A 14089-nucleotide genomic window follows, 5' to 3' on the forward strand; every position below is an offset into this window, starting at 1 on the left:
TCAACTGTGATAGACTTGATTCTTCTCAGCAATACAGTGGTCCAAGATAGTTCCAAAGGACTCATGATGGAAAATGCTCTCCAAATCCAGAAAAAAAAAGAACTCTTGAATCTGGATGCAGATCGAACCATATTATTTCTATTGGTTTTTGTTGTTGTTGTTTTTCTTTTTTGAGATTTTTCCTTTTTGCTCTGATTCTTCTCTCATAAAATGACTAACGCAGAAATATGTTTAGTGTGATTGTACATATATAACCTATATCAGATTGCTTGCTGTCTTGGGGGGGAAGGGAGGAGAGGGAGGGGATGGAGGGAGAAAAATTTGAAACTAGAAATCTTATAAAAACAAATGTTGAAAACTATCTCTAAATGTAACTGAAAATAATAAAATATTTATATGGAAAAAATTAATTTAAAAAATTTTAAAAAGAAAGAAAAGGCTGCTGAGCCAAAGAGAGAGAAATTTAGAATTTAGATCCAACTAAATCATTTCATTGTATTTGTTCAGAGCTTATATAAGCATGTGAAATTTCATAGTTTTGAGGAAGGGAATAATCAGGTATGATCCAGGTAAGTGGCACAGTAGACAGAGCACCAGTCCTGGAGTCAGGAGGACCTGAGTTCAAATGTGGCCTCAGACACTTGATATTTACTAGCTGTGTGACCCTGGGCAAGTCACTTAACTCCAATTGCCTCACAAAAAAACAAAAACAAAATCAGGTAAAACAGTCTGAGCATTAAGATAAGTAGACTGGGGCTCTCAGGATGGAAACTAAAACATGCTTCTATATATAAGGATCTTTTAGAATCATAATATGCTTTAAAAACCCTTTAAAAAATAACTTGTCAGTAATTTCCTCAGGCTAAATAAAAAGAGAAAGATAACAGAAATAACTGTACAATTACAGCAAAGGTATTTGCCACTCTCCAGGCAGATATCCAACAGAGCATTCAAATCAAAGAGGAAACCCCTAGAACAAAGTTATTTAAACTGTGGGTCTCAACCACAAGTGGGGTTGTGTAACTTAATGTGGGTGTCATGAAAAATTTGTCAGTCAATGTTTGATTTTTATGCCTATTTTATATACCTATATCCCCCAGGCCCCCTGGCCTATAATATGCTAAGATCCTACAGTTGCTCCTATTTTCTTATGACATTGTGCTGTTTTCAGTGCCTCAGAACACTAAAGAGCATCCAAAATGACAGTCACTCAAAGGAACCTTACACAACATACACACAAAACAAATGGATGGAAAAATGTTTATTGTTTAGATTATGACATGCAGTTGGATAGGCAAACCATAGGGCTGGTCTACTGCAAAATATATCTTGGAGAGAAACTGAAGATAGACAATGAACTGGGCCAAGGATTGAATAAGAAGACAGTGGGCTGGATTGCCTTTGAGAAAATGACCTCAAATTTTTCCCTGAAACAAAGGCCTGAATTTTTAAAAATCAGTATATTTCAGTGACACTATAAGGCTGCAAATCACAGAGCACTACAGTCTGAAAAATTAAAGTTGTAAGCCATTCAAATGACAAAGAAGAGGTGCATAGTGGGCATTGAGTTGGGTATAAAGTATTACCAGTGAAACATTGTGAAAAAATGACATAAATGATTTCATAAGAGACCTGTATAACAAATCAGAAGATGTAGGAAAGGGAAGGAAAACCAATGGATAGCCCATGTGCTCCACAGTCATCCATATAACATCAAGAAATAAAGACTAGGATAGGGATAAAGTAGTACAGGATAAGATATGGAACAAAAATGCCCAACAGGGTACTCAAAGACATGAGTAGGGAAATAGTAAAACAGCACATAGGTACATGCCCTCTATAAATTTAAAACAGCTGCTCAGCTGCTACAGATGCAGAAAGAACTGAAAGTTGTAATTGTTGAACCTATGTTAGTAATCATTGAAACTGATAGGATAATATATTTAGAGTTAAAAGCAATGCTACTTAAGGATTACTTAGCATCTAATTCATTTATTTTATGGATGATGAACATGCCATCAATGAACTCCCTTAAAAACCCTCCAGGGGTGGCAGCCAGGTGGCACAGTGGATAAAGCACTGGCCCTGGATCCAGGAAACCTGAGTTCAAATTTTACCTCAGACCCTTGACATTTACTAGCTGTGTGACCCTGGGCAAGTCACTTAACCCTCATTGCCCCACCAAAAAATAAATAAATAAAAATTTCCAGGGCCAGATGGGTTTCCAAGTGAATTCTACCAAATATTTAAAGAACAATTAATTCCAATGCTATACAAATTATTTGGAAAAATAGGTGAAGGAGTTCTACCAAATTCCTTTTATGACACAAATATTGTGTTGATACCTAAACCAAGCAGAGCCAAAACAGAGAAAGAAAATTACAGACCAATTTCCCTAATGAATATCGATGCAAACATCTTAAATAAAATAGGAAGGAAATTACAGCAAGTGATGACCAGGATAATACACTATGACCAAGTGGGATTTATACCAGGAATGCAAGGCTGGTTCAGCATTAGAAAAACTATCAATATAATCAACCACATCAATAACAAAACTAATAAAAATCATAAGATTATCTCAACAGATAATAATAGACGCAGGAACCGACAGCAACAGAGAGCGCGGTTTTCCAATGTCCTCATTGCGGCAGGAGCTGCAGCTCCCGTATCGAACCGCTCAGCCACACTGTGGCCTGTGGCTCTTCAAGGTGCTGATCCATGGTCGTCCGTGACTGGCGGAAGCCTACTACTACTACTACTACTACTATCTCAATAGATGCAGAGAAAGCTTTTGACAAAATACAGCACCCATTAATATTAAAACACTAGACAGCATAGCAATAAATAGAACTTTCCTTAAAATAGTAAGCAGTATCTACCTAAAACCATCAGCAAACATTATATGTCATGGGGATAAGTTAGAGGCATTCGCAATAAGTTCAAGGGTGAAACACGGATGTCCATTATCACCTCTATTGTTTAATGTCAGCTTTAGCAATAAGAGAAGAAAGCGCAAGTAAAGGAATTAGAATAGGCAAAGAGGAAACAAAACTATCACTTTGCAGATGATATGATGGTATACTTAGAGAATCAATTAAAAAACTACTTCAAACAACAACTTTAGCAAAGTTGCAGGACATAAAATAAATCCACATAAATCATCAGCATTTCTATTTTATGGATGAGAAAACTGAAGAGGCCCAGAGAGATTGTGACTTCCATAGTCACACAAATAGTAAACTACAGATGCAATATTTGAACCTGTTTTTTTATTCCATATTCAGTGCTCTTTATACTGATTTTGGAATAAAGAGGGGTTGATGGACTAGAGAAGGGTACATGTTCTGATTTTTCTTAAAGGAAGAGAGTTGTGTGCAAATTATAGGCCAGGGAGCTTGTCTTTGTTTCCCAGTGTAGTCCCCTCTCCTCTTCTATTTCTCTTCTCCTTTCTTTGTTCTCTTTCCTCTCCTTCCCCTCTCTTCCCTATCTCCCCATCATTTTCCCCTCTCTTTTTTCTTCTCCTTTCTCTGTTTCTGTTTCTCTCTGTGTCTTTCTGTTTCTCCCCTCTGTCTCTCTCTCTGTTTCACTTAACCTTTGAGCTTATTTCCTCATCTATAAAATGGGGGAAATATTTTTTTACAGAGGTGATATGAGGAAAGTACTTTATAAACCTTATAGCAATATGAGAAGTATGTTGTTTTGAAATATAGACTTGTCCTTCTATATGTAATGGAAACTAACGATGAGCCAAGTTAAAATGGTCACATAGAAAGTATCAAGTACAGGTCTCTCCTAATTCTTTCACTTTATATCAGACCCTGCTGCCTCTCTAGTACAGTTAGATTAGGAACTAGGAGAATGACTAAACTCAAGCAGTGTGAGGGGTATGTGTGGCATGACAGCCGTCTTCAAGTATTGGAAGAGCTGTCTGTTCCTTGATTGAAAGATTAGGTTCTGATTGGCCACAGAGGGCAGAATTAGGAGAAATTGGTAGAAGCTGCTCGGAGGCAGAATTGGGTTTGATATAAGGAAAAACATCAATAAATATAAAATTATCTTTCAATAATGAAATGAGGACCCACCTGTAGAAAAATGTCCATAGCACCCCCTTTTTACTGTGGCAAATGACTAGAGACAAAGTGGGGGCCCATAAATTAGTGAATACTGGCTGAACATATTGTGATACATGGATGGAATAGAATATAATTGGCCAGTAAGTAAAGACAAATATGAAAGAGTCAGAGAAACTTGGGGAAATTTGCATGAACTGGTGCTAAGAAAGTTGAGATCCAAGAGAACACTTTAAATGATGACCATAGTAATGTAAAAAGCAAAAAAACACATTTTTTTTGAAAGACATCATATTTCTGAGACTAATCATGACTTTAGAGGACCAATGAGGAAATGTGCCTGTTTCTTGTTGGTATATAGGTGATAAACTGGAGGTATAGAATAAGATACACATTTAAAACTGTGGCCAGAGTTATTTTTTTCCCTTGACCATACTTATTTGTTCAGAGAGGTGGTGATAGGGTTCTATTGGAGGCAATATGTTAGTAGGTAGTGATAGAGATTAAAAAGAAAAGAATGGAGGGGGGAGGTGAGCCAAGGTGGTGGAGGAAAGGCTGTGACTTCCCCAAGGTCCTGACAAACCTGTCCACACACTCCAAAAATAATGCCATAAGACAACTTCCAGAGCAGCCTAACCCACAGAAGAATAGAGTGAGACTGTTTTCCAGCTAAAGATGACTTAATTAGGTGACTGGGATCACCTGCTATTTGGGCTGAGAGAGGAACTCAGCACAAGGTGCAGACCCAGCCCTGGACAGACTGTGCCTCCAGGGCCTCGGAGTTTTGGGCACCAGCAGCTTCTTCTGAAGCTTGGCTCACAGACCAGTAAGGGGGGTTTGGCGATTGGATCTGGTGAAGTGGCTGTGGTCTCTGCTGGAGTTGGGGCAGAGTGCCCATGTTCTGAACCAGTGGGCTGAATCGAGTGATGGTGGCACAGTGGGGGAGGGGCACAGTCGCACCAAGGTTCCTACCATAGAGAATCAGATTTCAATCAGGCATCTGCTTCTGGGTCAAGATGAGTAAGCAGAGAAAGTAGCTGACCATAGAAAGCTTCTTTGGGGAAAAGGTAGACCAGAATACACCCTCAGAAGAAGATAATAACAAAGTCAAAGCTCCAACATCCAAAGCTTCCAAGAAAAATACAAATTGGTCTCAGGCCATGGAAGTGCTCAAAAGGGACTTTGAAGAGAGAGTAAGAGAGATAGAAGGAAGATTTAGAGAGGTGGAGGAAATAATGGAAAGAGAAATGAGAGAGATGCAGGAGAGTCATGAGAAAAAAAAAGTCAACAGCTTAAAAAGCCAAATGGAAAAGAAGATACAAAAGCTCTCTGAAGAAAATAATTGCCTAAGAATTAGGATTGAACAAATGGAAGCTAGTGACTTTATGAGAAAAAAGACACAATAAAGCAAATCCAATTGAATAAAAAATAGAGAGCAATATAAAATATCTCCTTAGAAAAACAGCTGACCTGGAAAATAGATCCAGGTGAGATAATTTGAAAACCACTGGACTACCTGAAAACCATGATCAAAATAAGAGTTTAGACATCATCTTCCAAGAAATTGTCAGGGAAATTTGCCCTGATAATCTAGAAGCAGAAAGTAAAATAGAAATTGAAAGAATTCACCAATCACCTCCTGAAAGAGATCCCAAAAGAAAAACTTCCAGGAATATTATAGTCAAATTCCAGAGATACCAGGTCAAGGAGAAAATATTACAAGCAGCTAGAAAAAAGGGAATTCAAATACTGTGAAGCTACAATAAGGATAACACAAGATCTAGCAGCATCTACATTAAAGGATCAGAGGGCATGAAATATAATATTCCAGATGGCAAAGGAACTGGGACTACAACCAAAAATCACCTACCCAGAAAAATTGTGTATAATCTTTCAGGGGAAAAATGGGACTCCAATGAAAAAGAGGACTTTCAGGCGTTAGTTATGAAAAGACCTGAACTGAATGGCAAATTTGACTTTCAAATACAAGACCCTAGAGAAGCATAAAAAGGTAAACAGGAAAAAGAAATCACGAGGGATAGTAAATTGTTAAACTGTTAACATTCCTACATGGGAAGATAATATTTCTAACTCATAAGAACTTTCTCAGTATTAGGGCAGCTGAAAGGAATATACCTAATGTAAGAAAATTATTAATAATAGTGTGTTTTGGGGTTCTATGAGACCCAGAGAGCCTGGCCAGACTTTTCTTGAGGCCAGCCCAGAGTCAGGAGAATTTCAAAGGAAATGTGGTTGGACCTTGGACTGTGAATAGGGATTAAAACCACAGCTACTTGAAGGCTTTTTCCCCTTGGAGGCCTCCATACTCTTACATGGGCTCCATACTCTGACATCAGCATGCACTGCTCCAGACCACCCTCAAATCCAGTGAACCAGTAGATTTGAATGATGCTAGCCAATTAGCTTTGAGCAGTGTGTAATTGCTCTCATCCGGCCCGCAGGGAGCTTACACAGTCACGCATGCTCAGGGCCCTGAAATTTGGGGAGAGCAGATACAGCCCACTATGGTTCCCCACTCTCTCTCTCTCTCTCTCTCTCTCTCTCTCTCTCTCTCTCTCTCTCTCTCTCTCTCTCTCCCTCATCTTTCCTAGCCAGGCTTTCCTAACTTTCTGAGCCATGTGCTCTCTTTACTAATATTTAATATGCTTTAATAAATGATTAATGCTCATAACTGGTGCAGTAGCCTCTAGTTTCAAAGTAACAAATATATAATTAACCCCAGCTATGTTCCCTAAACTTGGGACAATTATAGGGCAACCACATTTAATTTTACTTGCTGCATTAGACAGAGGGCACAGGTGTAAAATGAATATGAAGGGATGATATCTGTAAAATATTTATTTTTTGTCTATCCTTGTTTTTTGTGGGGCAGGCAGGGTGGGGTGGCTTATGTCTGGAGCTGGATTTGGTCTTGGGGCCTCCTAGGTCCAGGGCTAGTGTTCTATCTACTGTGTCACCTATCTGCCCCATGATGACATGTTTTTAGTTTTTTTCCAGTGCAACAAACATTTATTTTATTTTTTCCAGTTTCATGTAAGGGTAGTTTTCAACATTCATTTTCATAAGATTTAGAGTTCCAAATTTTTCTCCCTCCCTCCCTTCCCCCCCCCCGCCTCCACAAAACAGCAACCAATCTGATATAAGTTATATATATACAATCAACAAGTGCTCTTTTTTTGTTTTTTGTTTTTTTAGTGAGGCAATTGGGGTTGTGACTTGTCCATGGTCACACAGCTAGTAAGTATTAAGTGTCTGAGGCCGGATTTGAACTCAGGTACTCCTGACTCCAGGGCCAGTGCTCTATCCACTGTGCGATCTAGCTGCCCCAACAAGTGTTCTTTTTATCAGTTCTTTCTATGGGAGTAGATAGTATGCTTCATTATTCGTCCCTTGGGATTGTCTTGGATCATTTGTATTGCTGAGAATAGTTAATTCATTCACAATTGCTCATACAACAATATTGCTGTCACTATGAACAATGTCCTCCCAGTTCTGCTTACTTCATTATACATCAGTTCTTATGAGTCTTTCCAGGTTTTTCTGGGATCATCCTGCTTGTCATTTCCTATAGCACAATACCATTCCACCACAATCATATACACCAGATTCTTCATTCATTCCCCAATTGATGGGCATTCCCTTGATTCCCAATTCTTAGCCACCACAAAGAGTTGCTTTAAATATTTTTTGAAGGGCAGCTAGGTGGCACAGTAGATAAAGCAAATGCCCTGGATTCAGGAGGACTTGAGTTAAAATCTGGCCTCAGACACTTGACACTTACTAGCTGTGAGAACCTGGGCAAGTCACTTAACCCCAATTGCCTCAAAAAACAAAAGAAAGAAATTTTTTAAAAGGTGGGGGGCAGCTAGGTGGCACAGTGGATAAAGCAACAGCCCTGGATTCAGGAGGACCCAAGTTCAAATCCGGTCTCAGACCCTTGACACCTACTAGCTGTGTGACCCTGGGCAAATCACTTAACCCCAATAGCCTCACCAAAAAAAAATTATATATATATTTTGTACAATTTTCCCCCTTTTCTCTTTTTCACTTGTACTATTGTTAACTGTTTCCCTCCATCCTATTCCCTTCCCTATTATATTTACTCTATTATCTATCTTCTTTCACCCTATCCCTCTTCAAAAGGGATTTGCTTCTGTCTGTCCCCTCCTCCAATCTGCCCTCCCTGCTTTTGCCCCTCTCTCTTTATCCCCTTCCCCTCCTATTTTCCTGCCGGTTTAGATAGATTATTCCCCTCACCAATTAAGTGTGTATGTTATTCCCTCCTTGAGCCAATTCTGATGAGATTGAGGTCTTTGAGCCAAAATTCATTTACTGCCCTGATTCTCCCCCATCTCTTCCCCCACTCTTAAGCCCTTTCCTGTTTCTTTGATGTGCGATTTCACCCTCTGCCCTTCCCCCTCCCCCAGTGCATTCCTCTCATCCCTCAATTTTACCCTAAAGATGTCATCATGGGGCAGCTAGGTGACACAGTGGACAAAGCACCACCCCTGGACCCAGGGGGATCAGAGCCAAAACCCAGCCTCAGACACAAGACAGTCACTCACTGTATGACCCCAGGTATGTTCCACAACTCCAATTTTTTATGGTTTTCTACGTTCTTGTGTTTGAAAATAAAATTTGCCATTCAGTTTGGGTCTTTTCATCACAACTACCTGAAAGTCCTCTTTTTCATTGAAGTCCCATTTTTTACTCCGAAAGATTTTACCCAGTTTTGCTAGATAAGTGATTCTTGGTTGTAATCCGAATTACTTTGTCTTCTGGAATATCATATTTCATGACCTCCAATCCTTTAATGTAGAAGCTGCTAGATCTTATGCTATCCTGACTGGGGCTCCACAGTACTTGAATTCTTTCTTTTTGGCAGCTTGCAATATTTTCTCCTTGACCTGGCAGCTCTGGAATTTGGCTATAATATTCTTGTGAGTTTTCCTTTTGGGATCTCTTTCAGGAGGTGATCAGTGGATTCTTTCCATTTCAATTTTACCTTCTTCTTATAGAATATCAGGGCAATTTTCCCTGACAATTTCTTAGAAGATGATGTCTAAGCTCTTTCCTTGATCATGGTTTTCAGGTAGACCAATAATTTTCAAATTATCTCTCCTGTCTCTATTTTCCAGGTCAGTAGTTTTTCCAAGAAGATATTTCACATTGCCCTCTATTTTTTTTATTCATTTGGATTTGCTCAACTGTGTCTTTGTTTCTCATAAAGTCACTAGCTTCCATTTGTTCAATCCTAATTCTTAGGCAATTATTTTCTTCAGAGAGCTTTTGTATTTCCTTTTCCATTTGGCTTTTCAAGCTATTGATTTTTTCTCATGTCTTTCCTGCATCACCTTCATTTCTCTTTCCATTTTTTCCTCTACCTCTCTAACTTGATCTTCAAAGTCCTTTTTGAGCATCTCTATGGCCTGAGACCAATTCATATTTTTCTTGGAAGCTTTAGATATAGGGGCCCTGATGTTGATATCTTCCTCTAAGGGTGCACCTCGATCTTCCTTATCACTAAAGAAACTTTCTATGGTCTTCACCTTTCTCTGTCTGCTCATGTTACCTTTCTTTTAGTTGACTTTTAGCTCCTTAAAGTGGGGCACTGTTTCCAGGCTGCATTGTCCCAAGCTTCAGGAGGTCCCAGGTGGTATGATTTAAGGAGGAACATGGTTTTCACTCACCTGGCCTGTTCCCTGGTCCACAGATAACCCCAGACCAATTTGATAATCAACCAGCTTTGTGTGCTGTGGTTGTCAGCTCTGACGAGCCTGTGCCCCTCCCCCACCTGGGCCACTGCTACTCAAGCCTACATCCTGGTTCCCAGCAGGGGTGAAAAACCCAAGTTCAGCCTCAGCACCAGCAGAGATCCCTGTAATCTCCCCTCTGCCAAGGGCTCAGCCCACTCACCAGACTGTGATCTTAGTTCCAGATGACATTGGCGCTGCAGCTGATTCAGAGGCTCTAGGGGTCTCTTTCTCTGGTGAGGCCTTCCTGGGACTGAATCTGTGTGAGTGTGACTGTAGGGTTGGGCTCCACTCCTGTATCAGCATAGAAGCTCCCTCCTTCCAACCTTCCAAGCTGTTCTTGGTTGGAAAATCCATGATGACACCTTTAAAATAAAGTTAAGGGGTAAGAGGAATAAGAAAGGGAAAGGGAGAGGTGGGCTGGGGAAAAGTAGCTCACATAAAAGAAACAAGAAAAAGCTTATGGAGTGGAAGGGAAAATGGGGAAGGAGTAGGGAAGTGAATGAACCTTACTCTCATCAGAATTGACTCAAAGAGGGAGTAACATACACACTCAAATGGGTATAGTAATATATTTTGCCCTGAAGGGAGGGGAAGGGGATAAGGGGTTGGGGGAGAGGTGAAGGAAGGGAGGGCAGATAAGGGGAGGGGGCAGTAAAAAGCAAAACACTTTCATGGTGGGATAGAGTGAAGTAAGATCAAAAATAGAGTAAATATCAAGGGGAGGGAATAGGATGTATGGTAATACAGTTAGCAATAGTAACTGTGAAAAAAATGAAGAGCAGGATGATATCAGAAGGATATATGAAAAATGCAAACCATCAACAGAGGAAGAACTGATGGTATCTGAACAGATTGAACTATAATTTTATTTCTTAGCTCCTCTTTCTAAAGTTATTTTGTCTATTTTCTTTTACAACCTGACTAATGTGAAGATGTTTTGCATAACTGCACATTTATGAGTTATATTGAATTGCTTGATTTCATAGGGAGGGTTAAAGAAGGAGGGAGGGAGGAAGAAAATTTAGAACACAAAGTTTTAAGAAATCAATGTGAAAAAAATTGGGCTTTTTTACATGTAACTTGGGGAAAATTCTAAATAAAAATTTAAAAAGAAGAAGAAGAAAAGAACCTCAATATAACATTAAAAATACATGGAAGAAAAAAAAAGTCAGAACTTTACACAAAGCTATTTTGTTACTATCTCTTTAAATTTAATATGCCCTTTTAAAAACTGTAAATAATAAATTTACAAATCCACATACACTCTTTCTTATTCTTTGTATATTGAAAAGTTTGTTTTGTTTATTAAGTTCATAATTTTTTTTAAAGTGTTTTTAAAGATTAGTTATCTTAGAAAATAGAGGTTTCTTCCTATAAGGAAAGGTCTGAACCACTTGTTAAAAGATATTATAGAGGAAATCAAAAAGAATGTAAACTTCTTGAGAGCAAAGACTATTTCACTGTTGTCTTTATGTCCCCAGTACCTAGTGCAAGTTGTGGTACATAGTAGGTGCTTAATAAATGCTTGTTAATTGACTGATCAATTCTAGTTCAGGTACATTTTGTGAGTTTCCTTCCACCTGGGATATTCTGTGATTTTGTGAATAAATGACCAGGGTGAATGCCTAAATAAATTCTTATTTCCTCCCCAAGACCACTATATCTTTTCATGCCTTCTTCAAATAATCAACAAGTATGTATTAACACTTAATATTTGCCATGACTAGGTCCTGGGGATAAAAAAATGTAATGGAGGTCTAGTGCATGAACAAATCCCAATAGTTTATTCAGATATCATCCCTACATATGGCAAACACTAGGGAGATGGCTTTCTGAAGAATTGTGATGATATTTAAGGGAAATGCCTTGAAAAGACTGTGAGCATGCATAGACATTCAGCAACTCCCTCTAATTGGCTGGCCATTTGGTTGAGAGCAGCATTTTTCAATTGGTTGCATAATTGGAACTGTCAGAGCTTTTAAAAAGGCTTGAGTAAATTTTGACTGTTTTGTCACTGCATCCCTGTCTGGAGGAGAAAGCTGATTCCTTCATTCATAGCATCTGATAAATTACTACGCTTTAATGTAAAAGGGTCTTAGAGCCTTCTTTCCCCTTTGAGGCCTTATGGCTTCTAAAAAAGGAGACCGTCTTCCATTATTTATTCTCTCTTTTCTGTTGTGGGTGCATGGAGTGGAGATTCCAGTGTTGTTGGAAGAGCAGGCACAGGAATCTGGGAGTTGGAATTCAAGTTGGGTGTTATAGCCAGCCCAGTATTAATGCCACAAGAAGCAAAGAATGATCTTTGGGACTCCTGCCCATCAGAAGATCTCATCAAGCTTTTGAACTTGAATGGACCAATGATATGCTGAGCTAAGTCAGGGGGTGTAGTAGCTTCCTCAGATCTAGAAAGAAACCATAAGTGGCTTATAGCTAGGGATGTTCCTCCTTCTACTGCCTGCCGGTTGGAGGAGAGGGAGTTCCTGATTGGGTTCACAGAATGTTCCAGAATTTGTGAGTTAGAAGGGACCATCAAGTCTAACTCATACCTGGAAAGAATCCCCTCTATAACATCTTGAACAAGTGATCTTCTCACCTTTTACACAAAGACCTCCAGTGAGGGGGAAACCCAGTACCTCCCCAGGTAGCAAATTCCACTTTAATATAACTCATAAATAGGAAGCTTTTCCCTTAGATTTCCCTCTCAACAATTTCCACCCATTCCTATGACTGCTTCTCTGGGGCCAAAATGATGTATTCTTGGCATCCTGTTAGTTGCAGTGTTTTGTTGGGGAAATGCACTTTGAGTTCCAAACAACCAATTTACAAATTAACTTTTGGAACATTAAAAAGAATTGGATCTGAAATTAAAGGATCACAGATTTAGTGCTTAAAAAAGAACCTGAGGCCAACTGAGTTTAAATTTTGAATATGCTACCAATATAAGTTTTATCTCCCAGCCCTCAGTTTCCTCATGTGTAAAATGAGGAGTTCATATTAGATAACCTCTAAGGTCTCCTTTCATTCTGAGTCTATGATTTATGATCTCTACAATTCCTTCCCACTGTGATCCTTTGAGCCTGTTATTAGGTTAACCTGAATGGCCAAATACAGACTTAACCCCTAAACCATTCTGGAGTACCTCAGTGTAGTGTGACTATCACTCAACAAGAACTTTATCTCATCCATACAGTTTGCAAGCAGGTACTAGTATTCAGAACAGGCTGGAAGGAAGATAAAAGTGAGAATTGTTTGCTCACCACCAAATAGCAGCAGATTATTATCACCCCAGAAAGCATTACTGCTCTGAAAAAGCAAAGTTCAGAAACACTTGAACTCCAGATCCTTAAATGGTGCTACTCTAGGCTAAATTTCTGACCCCTTGAAGGGGAAAAAAAATAAAAATAAAAAAAAACTTTGGAAGGGTGCTAAAGTAAACCAAGCCAGAGATCCAAAACCTCCACAGGGAAGAAAGAGACTCTGGATCTTTGCATCTCTCAACAAGTATTTAAAAGCAAACCAGCCTGTCCTCTGCCAAATCATTCTTCCCAAATGGCTAGGAGTGCTATTCCTGGGGAGTAGAGAAACTCTGTAAAATTCTGCAAATCCCTTAATCCATTCAGGAACCCCTCCCCGACCCCCAACCAAATTAGAAGAAATGAATTTTTGTCATGAAAATTGCAGCCCTGCCCTAGCAGTGTTGTTCAGCCTCAGAAGGACAGAATCTAAGCATCCTGAGATGCTCTTTAGAAAAAGAAAACAAGGGGCAGCTAAGTGGTGCAGTGGATAAAGTACTGGATCTGGATTCTGGAGAACCTGAGTTCAAATTTGACCTCAGACACTTGACACTTACCAGCTGTGTGACCCTGGGCAAGTCACTTAACCCTCATTGCCCATTTTAAAAAAAAGAAAGAAAAACAAAAACAAAAACAAAACAAAACAACTTGTACCACAACTTCTAAAAAGCCAGCCTTGCTAGCTAGGGTCTCTCCTCAAATCGCGCCCTCCCACTCCCATGAGAGGGAATACCATTAAATAATAACTTAGACTAGACTGAGGACCTTCTTTATCCATTCTTCCTCCTCCCCATACCATTACTCTTCAATCCATTCTTCCATTTTCTTTTAAAAACTACAATCACCAACCTATAGGAGTAGTATTTATAACATTTTTTTTCAGTGCCTTAGCCTTCAGCCTGGTATAAACATTTAGCAGCCTCTTTTTTTGGGGGGGGGGACGTGA

At 39.3% G+C, this 14089-nt stretch overlaps 1 pseudogene; it reads left to right on the forward strand.

Annotated features, from left to right (window-relative positions):
- LOC122746973 overlaps positions 1-14089 on the forward strand; it is an 84081-nt pseudogene that overhangs the window by 9703 nt on the left and 60289 nt on the right.

This window comes from Dromiciops gliroides, chromosome 1 (genome assembly GCF_019393635.1).
Source record: "Dromiciops gliroides isolate mDroGli1 chromosome 1, mDroGli1.pri, whole genome shotgun sequence".
In the NCBI taxonomy this organism is placed as follows: domain Eukaryota; kingdom Metazoa; phylum Chordata; class Mammalia; order Microbiotheria; family Microbiotheriidae; genus Dromiciops; species Dromiciops gliroides.